At 40.3% G+C, this 18,266-nt stretch overlaps 1 protein-coding gene and 1 pseudogene across 12 annotated transcripts in view; one reads left to right on the plus strand and one right to left on the minus strand.

Annotated features, from left to right (window-relative positions):
* Positions 1-18,266, plus strand: part of KCNMA1 (potassium calcium-activated channel subfamily M alpha 1) — a 666,778-nt gene that overhangs the window by 493,551 nt on the left and 154,961 nt on the right. The gene's annotated exons all lie outside the window — the stretch shown is intronic.
* On the minus strand, positions 2,766-3,539 carry LOC308427820 (microtubule-associated protein RP/EB family member 1-like; annotated as a pseudogene). Its single transcript has one exon. The product of its transcript is annotated as a microtubule-associated protein RP/EB family member 1-like (transcript).

The following is an 18,266-nucleotide window of genomic DNA, read 5'->3' on the forward strand; positions in this document are numbered from 1 at the left end:
CTATTCCCTCACCCCCAAATGTATATCTTTTCCCTTTTGGTTTTATTTGAGCCCAACTACATCATTAAATTCTAAATTATTTCCTTTTATACCCCCATAGGTCATTTTTAAGAAATCTACTCTGAATTTTTGTTAATCCATGGGTCGTATTAAATCTGTTTATTTATGACACCTTCCCTCTTCTCCCACTTTATTTTTCTTTCTGTAATAAAGGAGTTGGCCTTTTAATTTTTCTATCTTTGATTTTCTTTTTCTTTTCTTTTCCGTTCTCCTCTTTCTTGCTATCAAACAAATGTGATCTTTAGAACATTTCAGTGACTGCTACATTGTCCGCTCATTCTAGTGTCCTTTGTCATGGAAATACTGACTCCTGACAACTATGTTCCCTTGCTAGCTTGGTTGCAATTTTTTCCACTGTTAGTCTTAATTTTTATTGTATCCTAGACATTTTTATTCTTTTATTATCAATCCTCAAATCTTTTGAAGTCTTGGTCAGCATCTAATTCAGTTTGATATAGGCTACACATGCTTCACAGACTTCTTCGCATTTTTGTGAATTCTAGTTTTGTTCTTTACTTTAGGGTCTTAGTTAGGCAGTTTGGATCAGTCCTGTATCAGCCTCAGACTGAATAATGGCTTAATTATCAAAGACAGTATCTTTTGTAATGAGCAGGTTCTTCCTAGACACAACTTAGGGTGAACCTGTGATTTCATAAATAGCTCCATGAGGCTTATTCCCCTGAATTTTTCTCTTTGATATCTGCAGTATTATCAGATTCCATTAGTCCTTCCTTGACAGTCTAGCCAGAAAATGGTAAAATTTTGGATATTCCACTTCATTGTAGACCTTCTACATTCATGTCTGCATTTGACATTGCTTAGTAGAGAGAGAGGCAAGAAGCAATGGGGTTTCACTTTCACTCTCCTGGGACCTACATCCAGTGACAGACTCTCCTACCTCCTTCAACCTTCTTCTGGCTCACAGTCATACCGGCTACTGTTCCCTTTAGGTGGCCTGGGTTTAGGACACACAAAGAAGTGCTGGCAAGGATGGACAAACTGCACTCACTTTCCTCCTTCTTTTCAAGTATATTTCATTCCTTTCTCTGTCCTTGAAGTCAGAATGAAGACTTCTAGAGCATTCTCTGTCCACAGTATTGTAGCTACCTACAGGTTTTGAATTGGCTTGAGATTAGTGTAGAGGATACCAAGGGAAGCAATGGCAAATGCACTGTTTGTTTTTTTTTTTTTTTTTCTTTTTCTATTGGGTATTTGGTTACAATGGTGGGGGAGGGGGGAACAGCATGCAGAGTGAATACTAAGGCCTCTTACATAGTAAATTCAGTGGGCCCAAAGGCCTGCTGTTTGTCAAAGGGGCAAAATCAACCTGTTCATAAGGATGCAGAAGAAATAAAAAGTAGTACTTCTAACTCAAACAATTAATTTTATCTACTTTCTATCTCCAAGTACAGATTACAGTCATAGGCAGGACAGCAGTATCTCTGTGACCTTGAAATACCAACTAAGGGGACTGTGTCCCTCTTGTTGCCATGAAATACATGCAGTAGTTAATGGTAAAAACTACAAAAACATCCCCAGGTGAAAGATTCTACAGAGTGTCATTTTTCAAGTTGGCGGAAGGATGCTTAAATTAACCTCAGCACCTTTTGAATGTTATTCCAACCTTTCTCTATGTCAGCCAAATGTGTTTGCAGTTGAAATAGCCATCTCACATGGTTCTACTGTGAGCTATCTTGCTGACACCCGTCCAGAAGCTTGTCAAGTTTTGATATTCATAGCCTCTGGCAGAGGGTAGATTAGTTCAAGGGTTCACCAAAGAGAATGATTATTGACATGCTAGATGGCAATGTGAAAAGACAACCTTCTCTTTGTTTTACATGTGCAGGGCAAGCAAGAACAGTTCCTAAAGAGACAGTTGAGTTTCTAGTTTTGGGTAAGATGTAGGGAACACAGTATACCTGAAGCAAATGTGATGAGGCCTGGACAGGATGCTTTAGCAGCTATGTCAAGACTCTGAACATTACATGAGAGCAAGGAGTCTACGGACGAAGACTACAGTTGGAAATATCTCCAAGCCAATGATGCATTTGTCACTGCTTCCCTGGTATCCTCTGGACTGATCTGAAGGCAGTTAAGACCCTGATGGTACAGACTCCAGTGACATACCTCTTCAGATAGGTCTCACAGCTCAAGGTTTTGACAACCTTTCAAAACATCCTCAACAGCTGGGATCTAGGGGTTCATCAACATGAGACTGGGGTGATATTCACACCATCAACAGGTCCTCACAAAAACATCTGTGTTTCTTCTTTAAAAAAGCAAACAAACAAAAAAACCAACACTCTTAAGGTATTTATTTAGTAAAACATTCTCTGCCAGAATCTCACATTAGTTTAGGATTCAGTTCAGTCTCTTTACTTCAGAGGTTGTCACCTCATGTACTGTAAACCCAGTTCTCTATCAGTCAGTGTGACCAGCATCCACATGAAGAACTCCATGGTTGGCCTCTTGCTCCCCCGTGAACCAACTAGATGTTAAGACTGCTCTGCTCCAAGGCAAAAGCTTCTAACTTGAACTCATCAGAAAAGGTGAGACTTCTGCAAAGTGCACTTTGAAGAAGAGGTACTTTTTGCTTATGAAAAGAAACCAGTGAATCCTCTAAGATTAAGCAGAGGGAGAATTTAACAGTTAAGCACATGATTTGGAGTGAAGACTTTGGATGGTGCTCTGCTGGTCCAGGCTGCTCAATACTCTTCTTGTTCCTCCTGTGGGTCCCCTTCATCAGGTATCACAAAGCCTTGGTCCATGGCATAAAGAATATCTACAATCTTCTGCAGTACAGGGCCATTTCCCCCCTTTCTGCTGGCAAATCAGTTTGATGTTCCTTAGCTTTCTAAAGTAGAAGTCTCTCTCCTCCATCTTCAATGGTAAGCTTCAATACTGTGACCTGCTTCTCCAATTCAGCTGCTTCATCATCTCCATTGCCCACAGCAGGATCCTTTCAAACCATCCTGGGACCAGCCTTTGGAGCTGCAGTAATCCTCTGTGTTGCAATGTGTCTCTGTGGGGCTGCACTACCAGAGCAGAGAGGTTTCTTTGCTTTACTTGAAGCTGAAGTGCCAAGAGAAGGAGCCACTGCAGTTTCTTGACCTTGTCTGGCAGTTATAGGACCATTCTGTTTTCCATCTTAGTCTGCATCGAAAAACTTCTTGAACCCTTGAAGGAATTCAAAATCATCCTAAAATTTTTCTTTTACTAATTTATGCACAGGAATTATTTTGTCAACGCCCACCCTCTTAAAATCTGCTTATAGTATTTTGAAGTTCTGGATATATTCATGTTCTAGCTTAGCCTGGAATTTCACTTTCTTCAGGGAAGAGCATGTCCATAACTGACAGTGTACAGCCCCTGTTCTATCTTTGTCAGATTCAACTGCAGAGATTCAATGACTCAAGCCCAAATGTCATGTCTCCTTAGGTTATCATGGTGACTGACGTTGGGTACACATTCATGGCCATCTTCAGCTCTCACAGGACCTGTGTTTACTGTCTGTGCACACAGCTCTGGTTCCATCTTGTCTCGTTCAAACCGTGAGACCCTGAGCTTATTCTTAGCTTCTACATTTGTAGCGCTTGTCTTTAGGACAGCAGGTCCACTCCTTTTCCTTTCCTAAGAAGCTCAACGCTTTACTTTCCTGTATCATATAATATTTGTTTACCATAAGAAGGCCAGATTCATTACTTATAGGTATTTTCCATTTCCCTGTATTATATTAGCAAAAAAAAAAAAAAAAAAAAAAAAAAGATCTAGAAATGGTAGGTACCCTTTTCAGAATGGAATTGGGTATCTAGCCAAACTGTGATTATCTATAGGTCTGTTTCTCTATGCATTTATATTTGTAGATCAGGGTGGTGTCTAAGTTTACCACTGCAACCCACAGTCTTTCTGTTCACAATTGTTTGTGAAGCGTGGGCCTCTTGGATATTGTGCACTGTGCAAGCAGATAGGCAAGGTGGAAAAGGTGACCAGACCACTCTAGGGTGTGATTTTTTTTTTTCTGTGAGGGTGAGTGCCTTGTTCTGTTTCTCATCTTTACCTGCCCAGCGAAATAAAGGAGAAGCATAAGGTTGATGGAAAATCAGTAATGCATTAAAACTTTTAATGCCTGGTCCATAAACTCTGTCCATTTTGGGAGCAGGAAGCAGTGAGTCCTGTTTAGACTTGTCCTTGCAATGAGACTAGAGACTAGGTTAGCATTGAGTCACCGATGGGAAAGGATAAGGGACAAAGCCTGATAGCTAACTATGCTCCAAGGTGGCATAAAACATCTCTACCTATAATGCTGACATTCTTATGTCACCGCCATTTTCATAAATGACTGACATTAAGTGAGGTTCTTTACATTCTTTGTGGGAAGGAACAGACTTGAAAAATTTTCTGACAGAGTGCATTTTCTCAGCCAGCAGCATGGCTCAGCAGCGTAAACCCCTTAACCTTTCTGTCAGTCCCCAACCTCCTGAGGTGTTCATGATTTTATCTGTGTACTAACTTGGTAAAAAAAAAAAAAAAAAAAACCAAGTCTGTTGGCCTTCCTCCAAGACTGTGAACCAGTGGAGATTTCCTGAGTGTCCTTTCCTCCATGTTAATGAGACCGTATCCAGCAGGTGCAGCCACTGGCAGAGAAAAATAACTGTGTCAGAATGAACCACCTGCCCAAGAGATGGGTGTGATCTCCCACACCCAACCCCATCATTGAAGTACAGTGTCCACTTGAACTTGCTCATGTGAGCCTCGGGGATAAAATAAACTTTGCTTGTTGGATAGGATCATCTCAAGTTCTCCACCTCATCTCATGGGATGCCAGCTGCAGGATGTAGGCCAGAGTGGCAGTTTAAACTAGGCATATTAAACTGTAACATGTGCTAAAAACCTCCCTAGAAATGACACAAAGGGGAGAAAAATATGTTCCTTAGAACTTTCTCAGGAGGCATGAAATTTATCGTTGGCTAGAAGACTCTAGAATCTACTAGGGTGAGAGGGTTGATTGAGTCTTGAATTTTCCAAGAAGCGTGTAGCCAATAGATATCTTCTCCCTTGCTTTCAAGGAGGCTTCAGTTGGCTACCCTGCAAACCTTAGCTGAGAGGAAAAGGCTGAAGTTGCTGACCAGAGCTGTTTTTTTTTTTTTTTTTAATTTTTATTAATTTTTAATTCTTTGTAGTATTCAGCCTCTCTTAAAAATGCAGCCAACCATGAATTTAATAAAAATAATAGCATTTGGGGACACAGGAGATAGTTACATAAGTAAAGCAATGATGAGCACCTGGTTCTAAGCCCTAGAATCAAGTTTTTAAAAAGGGAAATAGAAGCCAGAGAGATGGCTCAGCATTTCCGAGCACTGGTTGCTCTTCCAGAGGACCTGGCTTCAATCCCCAGACCCTGTGTGGTAGCTCCCAACCGTCTGTAACTCCAGTCCTGAAGGTCCAATGCCCTCTTTTGTTTTCTCGGGCACTGCACACTCACAGTGCAAAGACATACTTGCAGATAGTATGTATGTGGAAGGAATAGGGTTGGGGACACACACATGGTAGCATCTGCTTTACAACCACATCTGTGGGGAAGTGGAGACCCTGGGTCTTGGTGGCCAGCTAGTCAAGATGTTTGGTGAGTCCTAAGCCATTGAGAGACCATGTCTCAAAAATGTAGGTGACATCTGAGTAACAATGTCCAAAGTTATCCCCTTGTCTCTCTACATGCACGTACACACACATTTATAGGTACCTACCCACCTAACTACATACATGCATACATACTTACATTGGAACTATATATATATATATATACTTACATTGGAACATAACCATACCTACAGTGTTTGGGAATTTGCTGATTTATGAGCATCCCAGTCATGTGAGGTGAAGAGTTGCTGGGTTTTAGTTCAACATGAGCCGAGGAAGAAAAGCTGGATGTAAGGTCTAAGGTCACTGCATAGAGATATGAGGGATAAGACAGAAGAAGCACCTATTGAGAGTAAGGGCAGGCATCATAGCTAAGCTTAGATTCATTCTATCTCATTTGTCAAGGACTTGTTAGCTCCGTGCTTCCTTTGGAACCCTAGGCTGGCCTTCCCTGGTTACTGCTCTTAGCAGAGAAGAAGGCTAGATTGGGGCATCCTGCATCATCTTAATGGGGCTATGCACACACTGTCTCCTGTTTTGGTACTGCCTGTCATCTTTTCCTAAGTCCTCTCTCAACACCATGTGAGGTCAGGGCCATTAGGAAAATCTGTGGAGGGTTAGAAGCACCTCTGCAGAGTTTGAACGTGTTCCTCCTTAATTCGGAGGACCAGTCAATGATCAGTGTTATTCCAGCCCTTTCTAGCAGTAGCTAAATAATGAAAAGTCATGAGTCACAGGCCCAGGACCTCACTGACTTACATTCATTTGAACAATAGAAACGTCCTCATAATCTTATTACCACCAGCATCACCATCATTGCTGTTACTTATCACCCGCAATGGCCACTGACATTTGTAGAACATCTACAAGTGACACTCAATAAATGATGCAGTGTGACCGTGTCACATGCATTTCCCGGCTCTGTGGCTCTATGTATCACCTTGTTTGAACCACCTTCTTAGAGGCAAGCACTGGTGCTACCTCATTTTTCAGGTAAGCAAGGTTATGCATTTTGGCCAAGGCTCATGGAGGATGGGATTTGAAGCCAGAGTTTTCCCAGACTTAGGCACTTTCTCTTCTGTTTCTCCAATCAGTGGGTACTCAGAATTGTCGTTACCGTGCTCCCAAATGAAAATTGCTAGCCCTAGCTAAATACCTCGGTAATTTGTATAATGCCTACTTCGACTCTCTGAATCAGAAGGCTTTGAGATGAGGCTGGAAACCTACTCTAGGAAGCTGCATAGTAGTCACTTCGAACTTCCTGTGAAAATATTCTCTAACTGGGAGAGATTGTCCAAACAACAATGAGTATACAATAAACCTGTGACTCTGCCTTTGATACCTGGCTCACAAATAACCCATTTGGCTTCCCAATCACCCTGATGCCTAAACCCAGCACAATTTATGCTTGAGGCTGCAATGGCTCTGTTCAGCCAGAAAGCAAAACTTTACGACCAAACCCTTTCCTCTGAAATGAAATCCAGTCTCTTTGGCTCAACTTTATTAGGCCATATTGTACAGCGATAGGAGACATAAGTATCCAGAATCTGCTGTCACTAAAATGGGACTGGGTTGGCAAGCATCTTCGTCCTCACAGTCAACACTCACTGTGTCCTAAAATGGGAAAGTTGAATAGAAATTAGGGATGCAAATCAGGGCCATTTTCTGAAACTTTATTTTTAATTGAATTAAATATAGACATCTATATTGCTATTGAATCTGTGCAGCACATATACAGATGGAGATTGAGCTCTCAGTGAGGTCATTGGATCAATGGCTAGAGACTAACTAGATGAATCTGGACCCTGGAAAAAGTGTTTAGACTAATTACCAGAACAACAACCCAAACACTTGGAGGCCCATCTTGTGCCTGGTTATATACAAGCTTCCTCCATAACTGCCTCCAATCGTATTTTATAGCCATCATTTTTTTTTCTTGTCTTTAACTCAAACCCTTTGAGCTGCAGTGGAGTTTCTCTAATCTCTAGTCCACAAAGGTATAGTGGAGATTCCTGGTTCCTTGTTCTTTCCTGCCTACGGGAATAACATTTTGCCATTTAACATGTTGTCTATATGCCTCAGCATCAACCAGGAGCTTTCCTCGGGCATGTGACATTTGTAGCTACATTCTATCAAGTCTCCTTGAGCAATACTTAGACATATCAGACTTTAGGAGGCGCTGGATTTGGTGAGAGGTTGTCTCCGAAGCTATTGAAATAAAATATCAGATGTACCCATTGCTACGAAATTGTTAATTGCAGTGGATTTTCACCAATGTGCCTAAGTTACTAAAAGATTTCTCAAAGACCTAGGCAGCACACTAAATGTTTGTGTCACCAGAAACTTGCAGAATTGGGGAAATAGTGCGCTTTACCCATAAGCTTAAAGACCTAAGTTGTAATTTCCAGCAGCCATGTTAAATAATAACTACACACATATATACATAAATACATCCAGGTATGACCATGAGTACTTGTAATCTCAGTGATGGAGGTAGAGACATAAGAAGATCCGTGGAGATCACGGGTCAGCCAGCCTATCCAAACTGATGAGTACTGGGTTCAGGGAAGGATCTTGACTCAAAAAATAGGGTGGAAACTGGCATAGAATACACATGTTACCAACAGTCTGTGAGCTCCACATACATAGCACAAATGCCTATCTGCATGTGTACATGTGCACTAACATGTAGATAACACACAAACAACACAGAAGTAAGACCATAATTCTGACTCAAGTGTTCTGTGTAATTCCCTCTTCTCCAAATCAGTGTTGTTTTTGTTGATGATTTTTTAAAGATACCTGGATGGGAGAGCACACTCATTTTCAGAACTTAGGAGTAATGACATTGCCAAATATAGTTTCCTCTTGGCGCAATCTATTGCTATTGATTACTCTTAAGTTGAAATTGAAATCTGAACAGTAAAGAGGCGCACAGACCCCTGGGGACTGAGGTAAGGAGGTGGAGACTTCACTCCAAAGGGATAAAGTGGGGCACAGAAGAAAGGACAGTTAAAAGCACCACTTCTTGAGCATCCTTCTCTCAAACCCAAGTCCCTAAATTACTGGATCTTAGGATTTTAAAAACCATAAGCTACCTGCCAAGTAACCCAAGATGTTGAAGAATAACAGCATTTCCCAGAAAATAATGCTCATAGTAAAGAAGTTTCACCGCTACCCATTTACACATACATTCTTTCTAGAGCCTAAGACTGTAGGCTTTTTCAGCATCAAGAGGTCAAAAATTGCTTTATTTCATGCTCCAACACAAAACAGTACATAGTTATCCATACTTACTTATGCTTAGATATCGGGAAAATTGTGCCTACTGCTCTCTGCCTTTTTTCTCTCATTTTCTCATGCTTACATCAACTCAGCACATACTGGCTAAGTGCATCCTAGCTACAGACTAGCATGCTGCTTGTTCTACCCATAGAAGACAGCGTTAATGAGACAGCCTTCCCCTTCTGTAAGGAGCTAGCTAACAAGGGAGAGCCTTGTGCTCATATTACATCTCATTGCTGTTCTGGTCAGCTGTCTGATGGAGCCACATGATCTGAGCGTAACTGATGCCAACTAGTATAGCTTTAGTACCTGCTATGTGCCAGATACTACCCCATGTATTAGATATAGACTGTTTAGTACTCATGACTTGCTTGGACACAGTAGGTGAATACCCATAAAACAGATGAAACACACCAGACTGTGGACATGAGAGAAATCAGGTGGCCTATAATTCAACAGGAAAGGTAGAAGATTGGTGATGAAGAATAGCCACAGAGAGATGTGTAGTTTTGAAAGATTGACGGAAACAGCCATGCTAGGGTGGGAATCTGGGCACAGAAGTATTTAACTTATCATTTTTCATCTCCATGGCCTACTCTATAAAATAGAGGGTCCTGTAACTGGAGGTAACATTTCTCCCATTGAAATATATAGTTTATATTAGTAGTTAAATATGCTAAGAAACACTTCACTAAAACCATAAAAAGTTTGAAATTTAAGTAAAAAGTTAATTGGTTTTATTAAATCCAGAACTCCACATTTTGTTATTGATTCAAAAAGGATGTACCATGCTGGGTTCTAGGTAGTAATGACTCAGATAAAAATATTCTCATCATGCTCCAACATACAATAAAGACACATGCACCACAATGTTCTTAGCAACCCTATTTATAATAGCCAGAAGCTGGAAAGAACCCAGATGTCCTTCAGTAGATGAATGGATACAAAAATTGTGGTACATTTACACAATGGAGTACTACTCAGCTATCAGAAACAATGACTTTATGAAATTCCTAAGAAAATGGATGCATCTAGAGAATATCATCCTGAGTGAAGTAACCCAGTCACAAAAGAACAGACATAATATGCAGTCACTGATTATTGGATACTAACCCCAGAAAGCTCTGAATACCCCAGAAACAACTCACAGGCTATATGACGCTCAAGAAAAACAAAGGCCAAAAAATGAAAGCTTCAGTTCTTCTTAGGAAAACATGAATAAATGTATAGCACCCTCTCAGAGTATGGTACACCTGTACCTTAAATCATTAATAATCCAAGAGCTAAGATTATAGTCTTGTGGCATTTTTTGGTATTCACAGATCATTATGCTTAATCGATACTCACCAAGAAATCCTTTTCCATGTTACATTCTGTCCTACATGTACTTCATGCTTATGGTAACTAGTGGGATTTCGATACATGCTATCAAACCTCTAAAATAATTAAGTACTGACAAAAATATTCATATAGTGTTATGCCAAAATGCCTTTAAAAATCTGTATATGTATTTTTTTAAAAATAAAGTTGTAAGAAAAAAATATTCTCATCAAAAGAGCCTATATTCTTGTTGAGTATAGCATAAAATTTCCTCACCATTTACTTTAGTTCCAGGCAATAACTTGTAGTAAGTTTATTTTGTAATCTATCTCAGTTGAAAGTAATTACTCCTTCTTTTGAAACTTTAGGGAAGTTGTGTATGGTACCTATAGATCCTAAGATAGAAATGGGCAATATTATAGGCCAGTGGAGTTTCAGATGCAGCCCACAGTCCACAGACAAGTGCTGTATCTGAATTGTAGCTTGCTTGACAGGAAATAAGACACAGAGAAATGAAATATGAATCTTGGAACATCTTGACCAGTGGCTTTTATGTTAGTTGGGCCTAGTGACTTAAAATTTTGGCCCCATACTTACTGTGTGTTACCTTCTCATTTCTTTCCTATGGTAATTCACTTTTACTCACAATTTCAAACATTTGGGTCTAAAAAACTACACATATCAGAAATCAAAGCAAAGCCTTGCTTCCTTCCCATCAGATGTGTTGAGAATGGCACCTTGGAAAATCCTGGGTACCAGGCCTACCTGTAGGGGTTACGGCTGGATAAGGTGGGTAACAATTCCTGGGGAACATTCACTTCCCACTCCTCTACCCTGGTTAGAAGGGTTTTGAGTACTATTTTAAGAATATTATTTGCAGCAGAAGTAAAGATGTTATGAACTATTAGCAAGATTATAAAATAAAATTCCTACTTGGGCAGATGGTGAATATGCCAACCTTTAAAACATTTTGACATGTCTTAAACAAATGCACCTTTTCTATGTAGCAACAAAAAACAAGAGAGAAGAAAAACCTGACATACCAGAAACAGCACCAGCTTCCCTTATCTTAAGAGATAATAGTATCTTAAATAACTTCTGCATAGTTATTCTTTTGAAAAAGTTCCATGACGCTACTTCTGTTAAACCTTGTACCTTCAAACCCTTTGGCACTTAATGCCTCTCCAGAAATAGTATTTGCTGGGATAACAAAGTGTGTGTGTGGGAATAACATGTATTGAAATGCATTTGAATGTGGTGCAATCTGTTAATTTTTTTCCTGAATGTTTTATATGGGTTAATTTTTTTTCTCTATATAATGTGTAACAACACCAACAACTTCAAAGACCTCACTTTATTTAGGAATAAAAAATCTGATCCAAGTCTACCTCATATTAATCTTTGAGGTTGTGTATTTACTCATTCGAGGTCAAAGCAACCACTTACCTGGCATTCCACCAAATCTCAAGTAATGTGTTTCAATTTGCAGCACTATGAAGCCTTTGGAAAAACCTGAGATTCTTTCATTCTGTCCCCTCATTCTGAAAATTGTGCCCAAAATAGACCATAAAAACAGAATGCCAAATTGTGATGAAGACCCTGAAATCCAGTATCATTCCCAGAAAACCTGCTGACCCGATTATCACCATCCAAGAAGTATGGCGCTGACAGAGCGTTTAGGCAGAATGGGAGAACCTTCCAGGAAGGCAAATGTTGGGAATTGGTTTTAATGCTCTGTAATGTTTCAGCTCCCAAAAGCCATGCTTCTCGACCCGAGGGTCCCTGTCCCAGGCTAGCTTAGATTGATAATAAAGAATTGCAGTACAACCATTGGTTGGGTAGGGAGACAGGGAGGGACTTTGAGATTGCTTGGGCAAGGAACAGAGGGGATGGAGAAAGGGGGAAGAGAGGAGAACTACCATGACTTGGAGGGAGAAGGATCAGATTTAAGAGCTGCATGAGAGAAAGAATCCTATAATGTAGGTGGAAAGAGTATTCGGCCCTACAGTGGACTTCCTAGAAGTTGACAGGGTAGCAGCGATAAAATGTAGATTTAGAAGGCGTTAAGCCAGGAATACCAGAGGGAAGTATGTGCTAGCCATGGGGAGGTTTAGAAGTGTGCAACCATCAAGCTAGTCAAAGCATATCAAAATTAGCTGGCGTGTGTTTGTGTTTCATTCGAGAATCCATAGAGCTTTTGGGTGGGTGCAACGCTCGTGTGTGCTTTAACTAATTCACCTCAACAGGCAAATCATCCTCTGCCTCTACTTTTCCCTGCTCTGGCTATCACTTTACCATCAGCATATCCACCCTACAGAGCTGCACAGGCTTTGCGAGTTGGCACCCTATGGTTCTAAGCACTATTTTCTCATTTGGCTTCTTAATTCTATGAGTTGCTTTGAGGATCTGTAATTTCGCTGGAGCTAGAAAGGGGTCGGGATAAAAGACCCACATGCCCCTTTGATCAAAATTGGGATGTGTTCATGGGCTATGAACACAGAGAGAAGCAGAGAGCAGGAAAATAGAACCCTACTGTTGGGTCCTGATTTCACCTCAGTGCTGTTGTTTTCAGCTGGAGTTGAGAGCAAGCAGGACTCCATCCGGCATTCCCTGGGGACAACACTCTGCTGTGGAATGAGTATAAATGATTCCACTCATTTTAGTAACAACTCCACACACAAGTCAGCCAAGAGCCCATAAATTCTGATTTTATGTTTATTGTTATAGTAAAATGCTTGACGTGTTCTGTGGGTACTATTTCTTTTATGTCAGAATAAATATATATTTAGGGGATCTAAGATAGTGTTGGTCAGTTCATGTCACCGCATTGTTGTAGACTACCACACTGTAAAAACGACAGGGATAGCATACTATGTAATTTCTGTGTGCAAGTATTCATTTATATGTAGCGAACTTGTTTTGATTATATATTTCTATGGTTGAAAAATGGCATTTTACCAGGGAAGGAGTATTTACTGAGAATCCAGATAGACTGTGGAAAACAGTAAGCAGGGACTTGGTACACTATCCCTACCACCCCACAGAGGGCAATATTAGTGGGTAGATGTTTCGGTGTATCCCATTTTATTGCAGCTATTAGGATAATGAGCATTAGTCTCTATAATTCTTTCAGTTCTTTATTTTTAGGTATATAAAATAGCGTCTATTTGAATTAAGGCAGTACACTTATTTTCAATTAAATGAGGGTGGGTGTTTGATAACCTTCAGGGTCATTTCTATGGCTCCTGAAGTGGGGATGGAATTTTTTTTTCTTTCAAAATTGTTTGGCTCTAATCTACACAGTTATTCACTGGCAACAGAAATCACTGTGGCTGTTACAGACCCAGCCAGGAGGGCTGATTTGTTCACATTCACCAGGCTGTTAGCATTAGAGAAACACAGTTTCTAATCAGGGGAAGCACAAAAAATAAAAGGTGTCGTTCTCAACCCATCATTAGTAACATGTGCAAAACCCGAGATCAAGAAGGAGTGAACTTTCAGAGAGCCAATATGGCTGTGAACGGAAGGGGCATTGATGGCAAGGCTGTCTGCCCATGGGTTGGTGTAAAACCATTTGCTGGGGAGGTTCAACTAGACTGGTTGAAAAATTAGATCATGAAGGGTAGATAAATAAAACCATAAGAGGTATAGACAAGCTAGCCCAGTGGCTCATTCTCTTTTCTCATGGAGGGTTCTGTGCATGTTTGATGAATAAGGCCCCACAGCACATCACCTGCTCATCTTGCTAGGAGCTCTTCTGAGACAGCTGGCGTTTGATGTGACAGCCAGGGGATAAATTGCTGCCTCAGGAAAAGCTTTGCCTTTGACTGATTGCTGAATGGCTGGAAAATTAATTTTGGCACCTTTCCTTAAGTCGTTTTGGTCCCATTCCTTCATTTTTCTGCTGGGAAATGTGTCTTCACATTACAGTTAAAAATGCATTGAGGATACGAATAGAAGGCACAGCATGTACTATTTACGGAAAGAAGTTGTAGGCTGGGACAGTGCTACTTCATATAATAGAAATGATGAATTTTGCTCTGAACTCCCCTTGCAGCTGAGCTCAACATCAGTAGTTCTCCTTGCTGGCTGCTCACACTAAGCAGTTCACTGTTGAGCTTGAGTCCTTGATGAAGGGCTGGATTGCTGTTTCTGCACTGGGTACTTGTATGTAACAAATCCTCTCTGTCCAGACCCAACCTCGATGGGCACCTACCATATTATCTCTTAGCAAGGGACATTTGTAGGTCAGGGCATGAACTGTAAATCTTGTTTGTGCTACGAACTGGTTTTGTGACTGACTTTAACTAGGTGTGTCTCAGAATGACAAAAGCTACCTCAACTATCTCTAAATTGCTTAATTCTCTCTCTCTCTCTCTCTCTCTCTCTCTCTCTCTCTCTCTCTCTCTCTCTCTCTCTCTCTCTTTCTCTCTCTCTTTCTCTCTCAGTGTTAAACACAGTTTTAGAATTAAACACCTATTTTAAATTTTACCACTGACAAAGGTAAGAGGGATGTAAATTTTTATTCATGTGCCTTGTTCATGTGCTTAACTTAGGAAGCCAAGCCGTAATAAAAAGTCAAGGTTTAAGCCCTGATACAGCTCAGGAAGAGTGAAGTCCCATTTCCCTAGATTGGGATGTGGCACAATGTCATAGCATTATGTAGGCAGATATTAGCAGAATTGTGTGTCACGAAGACCAGCGAGGCTCTTCCATTTTACTCAGCAGCCTAGAAAGCCAGAAACTGTGAGGTCAGAACTTTGATTATTGATTCAAAGAATGAAAGAATGTGGTCTGAGTTTGGGATGTAGCACAGTTGGCTGAGTGCTTATATAGCAGTGTTCCATCTTCAGCACCCAATAGCCCAATAAACTGGATATGGTGGTGAATTCCTATCACCCTGGCACTTGGGAGGTAGGGGCAGAGAGGTCACAAATTTAAGTTCAAGGTCACCCTTAGTTCCATAGCAAACTCAAGAGAGTTTTAAGCTTTGTAAGACTTGTCTCAAATGGTAACAAATAGTATCTAAGTTTGATTTTTGGGGGGTAGGGGGGCTTAATAACATGATGTTCTGACCTGCCATCAAGATCAAAATATTACTGTCTAATCAGAGGAGGCATTCTGGCAAAGACAAGGCTATATCCTTACTGTGCATTCTGTACAAGTTAACCCACATGGGCCCTTCAGTCACAGGAGCAGAGGAAAGTTCTGGAGAAACAGCAGGTAGCCTTCCTAAGATGCAGATGAACACAATGGTTCCCTTGGCTTTTATTAGCCTTTGGCTTTTGAGAGTGCTCTCTAATAAACTCGACCCATAAAGACTCGCTAATAAAGCCTCCTCTGAATTCTTTCAGTGGAAATTGCAAGGCCTGAAGAGTCAAGGAGAGTCAAGAGTGAGATCCTAACACCCTGGCCTTGTGACAGGATTCCCTTCCTTGTGTTCTTTCTTTAGCATAGATTGACATCCTATGATGAGGCATTAAAAATTATTAGTATCAATTATAATCAGAAGTGTATAACTCATTGGCATGAAGTACATTTGCAGGGCTATGTAACGGACACCACCACCAATCTTCAGAATTCTTCTCATTTTGAAAAACTGAAACTTTGTGCCATAAAAGCGGTGACTGTCCCCAACCCCAGCAGTGTTCTTTATACCATTTTCTTCCATGAATTTCAGGCATGGATCGCAAGTAACTGGACCTTACCACCAATATTTGTCTTTTATGGTTGTGGTCTGTTTTAGCATATATTGTCAGGGTTTATCCATGGTGTATAATTTGCCAGAATTTCCTTTCTTAAGAAGGCTAAACAGCATGCCTTTGTGGGTCTTCATATCCTTCTATAGACACTTGGGTACTTTCAGACTCTAAGTTGTCATATATAATGCTGTTCTGATCCCTTCCCATTTTCTCTAGTTACCTAATTAGGAGTGGAATTGCTGCTGTATAGCAATTATATTTGGACTTCAAGAACTCTTTCACTGTTTCTCATAGTGGCTGCACCAGTTTACATCTCTACTAACTATATGTCTTTTTGAAAAGATTTTAGTATAATTAAATTAGCAGTATTATACTGTGTGAGTATGTGCATGTGTGTGTGTATCTGTGTGTGTGTATGTATGTATGTATGTATGTATGTATGTAATGCCTCGATTAGAAATCCTAAAAAAAAAAACATTCTAGGCTGTGTATGTGCAAATAGCTCCAAAGATATGATGGTCTTAAAGAGTCAGGACAATGAATTTTAAACTCCTTACCATGTGTACAGTGCTAGCATGTTTGGCCTTGTAGATACAATCTGAGAATTTACATATGGGTGTGGGAGGGGGGGTTCTTGTTTTGTAGAATGTTGTGAATGTTTTTCTCAGTTGTTTGTCTCTCAGTCCACAAACACTGCACATTTGCCACAGAGACAAAGTTTGGGGGAAGAGGCAAAGAGAGTCACTGAGAGCCAGAGGCATCTCGCAGGATTGTTGCTTAAATCCGAGCTAGGTAACAAAGTGCTTTTTCCAGTATAAGGAAACAATGTGGGAAAACAAGTACCAGTTCCAAATCAGATCTAATCAGCCTCTAGAATAAGTCTTGCAATGTAGAACATTTTCAGTAAATATTTACTGAGCAAATGAATCAATGAAATTATTCTGCAAAGTTTAACAAAAGCATAACAATATTGTGATTCGATAAGGATCCGTTTCTACTTATTTACAAGATTTATTGATTAACCGTTAATTCATTATACACAGAGGCGTGCAAACAATGACCATAATTAAATGATCAATATGAAACCCATACTAATTGAAAAAGTATCAGTAATGTTAAGATAAGGTTTATACTGTCAGTATTTTGAAAATCGCTTGTAATACTTAAATTAGGAAAAAATGTCTGGTATATTATTAGAGAGCTTTACAACTACAAGGCAGACAAAAACCCCAGCATGAAGAGAGAGCATCCGTTTTCATTAATGTGTGGCTACCTGGTAGGTCAGTTACCAGGTACAGGTGCTCCGAGGTGTGGCTCCTGGTGGATCAAGCACGGTCTAGTAGATAAACACACACCCAAGAGTGTATGGGTAGCACAGATTGGGCTTTTGATGAATTCTAAAAAAGAAGAAATAAAGTTAGGTAGATAGGAGGGGTGGATCTGGTAAGACTTGTAGGCAGAGCTTGACTATGCTAAAACTACATTGTCTGAAATTCTCAAAGAACTGGTAAAAGGTAATGGCAAAAAAAAAATGCTTTAATTAAAATATCTTGGTTTTTTGTTTGTTTGTTTTGATTTGATTTGATTTGATTTTTGTTTTAAATAGGTAGAACTCTTATACCTTTGGGTAAACTATTTTTTCACAAAGCTCTGTGTAGCTAACCCCTGACATAGAGGTGGAGAGAAGCAGTTCCTTCTGAGGAGGTCAGCTTAGTGGCCTACTTGCTCAGGCTGAGCATTAGGCCAGTGAACAGCACAAGGGTGAAGCATCTCACTCCCTGCCTGAGTTTTTGCTGGCCCTCTGCTCCCTCCCCACCTCCTGTTGTCCTCTTGTTATTTAAGCCATCACTGGAAGTAAGGCCTGGAAAGCTATGGGACAAAGCAAGCCAAGGAGGACAACCGAGATTCCTCAGTGCACAGAGTGACTCGGGTTTCCGTTCCAAAGATTGATTGCAGTGTAATCACTGCTTGGAGATGGTTATTGGGAAACCCAGCTAGACCTTATTATTTAGAAAAAATTAAAAAGTGCTTTTTAATGAAGTTTTGGGCATGACCCCTTTGAAACTATATTTTGCTTATTGTATGGTATTTTTAATACGGTGAGAACATTTTATGCCAAAGTAGAAATATGTAGGTGAAATGTAATACATAGTGTGTGTGCACTCGTGCCTGCCCACTTTTTCATGTGCACATGTGCATGCATGTGTGTAAAGGTCTTCAGACAATACATAATCTATTTTAAAGACTAGTATTCTGCCACTC

This window comes from Micromys minutus (assembly GCF_963924665.1).
Source record: "Micromys minutus genome assembly, chromosome: 12".
In the NCBI taxonomy this organism is placed as follows: domain Eukaryota; kingdom Metazoa; phylum Chordata; class Mammalia; order Rodentia; family Muridae; genus Micromys; species Micromys minutus.